This window comes from Oxyura jamaicensis, chromosome 22 (genome assembly GCF_011077185.1).
Source record: "Oxyura jamaicensis isolate SHBP4307 breed ruddy duck chromosome 22, BPBGC_Ojam_1.0, whole genome shotgun sequence".
NCBI classification, from domain to species: Eukaryota; Metazoa; Chordata; class Aves; order Anseriformes; family Anatidae; genus Oxyura; species Oxyura jamaicensis.
Genome location: NC_048914.1, coordinates 4,657,789 through 4,661,779, shown reverse-complemented (window position 1 = coordinate 4,661,779; position 3,991 = coordinate 4,657,789). Strand labels below are relative to the sequence as shown.

Sequence of the window (3,991 nt, the reverse complement as noted above, 5' to 3'; positions counted from 1 at the left end):
CCCCCCCCCCCCCCCCCCCCCCGTTTTTCCTCCCAGCTTTGCACAGGGACAGGAAGGGTTCTGAGGATGTCCTGGGAGCTGGTTTGAGTCCTACAAGCAGTGAATGTCCCTGGTTCTGGGGAGAGAAATGGCCTAACCGAGCTAGAGGCAAGTATGGGAAAGCCCTTCTCTGTTCTGCATGAATATAACAAAAACAAATTTCCAAAAGCCCCGGACAAGCCCAGTAAGTCTGTAATGTGGTGTCCTGTTTCCTAATCTCTTCAGTAAGGAAGCAGTGTGTTGAATTTAAAATATCCCTCTGGTAAATGCTAACTATTTAAAGAGTGCTAGGGTCTTAGAAATGCAAAACAAAGATTTGTTGATTAAAAACACATGGTTTGTTCTGGAGGCATGAGTAGCCAGAAAAATCAGTTCTGACAGTATTTTGGCTTTTTCAATCCCACAAGACATGATGGTGATTTATTATAGTGATGTCAGCTGTGGTTGAAAAAAGTTCCCTGTGTTGTCTTAATAAAAGAGCTTTACCTTGAAATCATTAAACTCTCAGCCTGTTTATTTGAAGCGATGACTGTGAATGTGAATGGTCCCCTCTAAATCACTCGGCCCTTCGCTGGAACATATGCCTGCACATGAGGTGCGGTGACAGCCTGGAGCTCGCCTCGCTAATGCGAGGCGTGTGATGGATGTGATTAGCGTGGCTTTGAAACCTGGGGGGGAGATAAGCGCGCGGGGCGGGGAGAGGAGCCCCCCCCCCTGCCTCACAAAGGGGATGGGAATCGGCAAGACAGCCGCCTCTGTCCTCTGCTGCCGTCCGGGCAGATGTGCAAAGCTGGTGCTGTTTTCCACCGAGGCAGGTGTGCGGCGCTTTGCCCCGCAGCGAGGCACGGAGAGGGGCTGGAGGGAGAGGTGGCAGAGACGAACGTGCCCAGCGGCAGCATCGCTGCTGTGAACGCCATTAAACTGCAGACAGGTTGGAGGAAAACGTCCAGCCGGGTACCGAAACCGATGTCAGCTGCAAGGCTTTAGCGGGGAAGAGGAAAATGAACTTTTCCTTCCCACACTTAATTTCGCTGCCGAGATATATAGGTGTCATATGCTGCGCGCAGGGTGCGGCGCGACGGAAGAAGTATGACAGAAATAACCCGCCAGGCTCGGCCCAACATCCCTCATCCCGGTTATAAACTTGGCTGAGCTCAGCAAACCGCATTACCGAGGGTCTCTGCAGGAGTGATTTACCTGGGCGCACGCGGCGGCGGCGAGCGTTGAAATAAGAAGCCCACATCCCAACGTGGGACCTACCAAAGCAATGCCCTTGCCAGCCTCTCCCGGCAGCAAATTGCAGGATTCCCTGGCAAAAATCAGGGTGTCCCCATTTCACAGCGGGGTGAGGGGCAGGAGCGCCCGCAGCCTGGCTCCAAGCCCTTCCTCGTGGCTCTGGCCGCAGGTCGGAGCCGAGCGCCGTTTGCTTCTTGGGTAAACACCCGTAATCTCCCCAGCCAGAGTTTATCGCTGGGAAGCGAGTTAAATTCTTCTCGGATAATCCCCGCGTGCTGCGGTTTTCTGAGCACGGGATTTCAGGACGGCACGTGATAGAGGCGGGCGGCTGCGGGCAGGATCCGACCCGCGGGAGCTCCGTGCCCCAGCCCCGAGGAGATGCGGCCCATCAATCCCACGCAGTTCCTGCATGAGGCTGCCGGGCCGAGCACGGGAGCAGAGCCTCTGCCTTTGGTCTTCATTGCCGCAGAGCCCTTGACGTGGGAATTATAGTAGAAATAATACAGATGTTGAAAAAAAACCTCTGCGGGTTGTTTATGCTGAAACCCCCGGTATATGGTGGACGGGAGAGCGCATAGCGCGAGCCGAACTCTGACCCCGCCGAAGTGCATGGGAATGTTACCAGAGACGAGACGCTTGGCAGATACTAGCAGATCGTATATTATCTGCCTTAGCTGGAAGAATTATATTTTTCCATCAGCGTGATTATTTTTATTTGACTTTTAAGTTGAGCTGGAAGACAGCGTGGCTTACATCCATCATTGCTGCGGCTATTAGAAAATTAACCCGGCTTAATAAACTTTCTGCATGGCTTGCTCCTGCAGCTGTGTATCCAAAGGAAAACAAATATATCGTCTGGTCCACTGTGGAACTGCATCTCTGAATAAGACTTGCTGGAAGTGAGGAATGGCCTGGGATGGTCCTCAAGTGGCTGTGCCAGAAGAGGTTTGTGCAGAGCTGGGGGTTTGGAAATCTTCCCGAAATTCACGTCTTTTCTCTGCCGTGTGCCCGCTCCGTGCGTTACCGAGCCGGTGCCTGGGCTGGGTGCAGGAGCCTCTCCTCTCGGTGCTGAGCACGGAAGGCAGGGGGGAGCCGGGAGCCTGCTGCAGATGGGATTCAAGAGGGAAGAGCCAACGCTCGTCTCTGAACGGAGGTGGGAAGCTCCATCAGTCTGCTGCAGGCCGGCACAACGAGCTGGGTGCTCACGCCTTGCGTCTCCCCCAGGAGATGCAATGAGAGGGAATTCAGCTGTGTGATACCATCCCTTCCTTGCTGTGCCGGGCTGCTTTTCTAACCTCTTCTTCAAGCAGCCGTCCCCCCCCTTTGTACTCGCTGCTCCAGAAAAATGTATTTAGCGCTGGGTCTGAGCGCCTGGGGCTGTGGGGACCGGGATGGGGATGGGTTTGGGATGTCCTCCCCTGCAGGCAGCGCTGCGAGGCCGGGGCTCTGCTGCCAGACCTGTGCTGAGCATCGCAGGACGCGGGTGGGAGAGCCTCGAGAAGGGTCTTGGGTTTGTGCATGGGGACAGGGCAGGAGGAGGCAGCACACCCTGTGTGTCCCAGGCTTCTGGAGCAGCCAGAGAACCATCCACAGAGAGAGCAGAAGACAAAAACAGAGAGGTCTGGAGGGGCAGAGCATCACACACTGATCATCCCTCTGCTGGCACGGCTGCTCCGGGGTCCCCGGGCACCAAAACCCCGCGGGTCCGGGTGCACAGCAGTGTGCGGGAGCAGGAGGGTCCTTCCCTCCCTCTCGCGTCTACAAGCAAATTAAAAATTAAATAAATAAACTTGCTAGTTTACAAATAGAACTGTTACTTGTTACTCACAGTATTAACAGTCTCCTTTTATATTTTTTTTTTATTTTTTTTCGAGGCTGTGAAAGACGTTTGTTTCAGTTGCCAACATCTCTACAGAACTAATGTGGGTGGATTGTGACAGATATAATTTCTCCATCCTACAGTTTCATCAACTTGAGTTCTGTTAAACTATACCCGCTGGGCTTAGCTCCTTTTAAAGTTTCCGCTTTGACAGGTAGATTTATTAGTCTTGAAATTTGTACAAATCAGATGTCACTCGTGGCAACTTGTCAAAATGTCAGTCTGGTGAGGGAGGCATGAAAGGATTTTCTGGAGAGAGACGGGAGGCAGGCTTTAAAGAGCTCGAGCAAAGCAGAAGAAAGGAGCTGGGAGGGATTGCAGCCTTCTTGATCCTGGGGGTTTTACTTTATTAAATATCTAGCGCCATACAGTGGGAGATGCTGTTGGATCCTGCCCGCCAAGACATCAAGGCTGTCAACATCCACTGATGGCTCCTATCTCGCAGCCAGTCGAGTTCCGCAGCTTGTTATGTATATTTAGGGCAAGGCTGAGCCATGGGGAGGGGAAAGTTCGGCTCATTTTTTCAGGCTGTTATGTTTGCAATGTTCCATTACAGCCCTGGCAGCCTGAGCACGGAGCCATGGCGCATGCTCTGCAGGGCAAAGCTCGAGCCAGGGAAATGGGAAAGGGGTGAGAGGAGCGGGGAAGCTCTGCCAGACGCTGCAGGAGGTGATGGCTGCTGGGCTCAACCTGCCTGGACAGGATTCCCATCTCCATCCCACCCCATCCCATCCCCACGCCATCCCATCCCCATCCCCATCCCATCCCCATCCCATCCCCATCCCCATCCCATCCCCATCCCCATCCCCATCCCCATCCCCATCCCATCCCCATCCC

The 3,991-nt window shown here is 53.7% G+C and overlaps 1 long non-coding RNA gene across 1 annotated transcript in view; it reads right to left on the bottom strand.

Annotated features, from left to right (window-relative positions):
* Positions 1–3,126: 3,126 nt before the first annotated feature.
* LOC118177520 overlaps positions 3,127–3,991 on the bottom strand; it is a 7,807-nt gene continuing 6,942 nt past the window's right edge. Inside the window, exon 3 of the long non-coding RNA XR_004755830.1 lies at positions 3,127–3,641. This is a non-coding gene — a long non-coding RNA (uncharacterized LOC118177520). The remainder of the gene's footprint in view (positions 3,642–3,991) is intronic.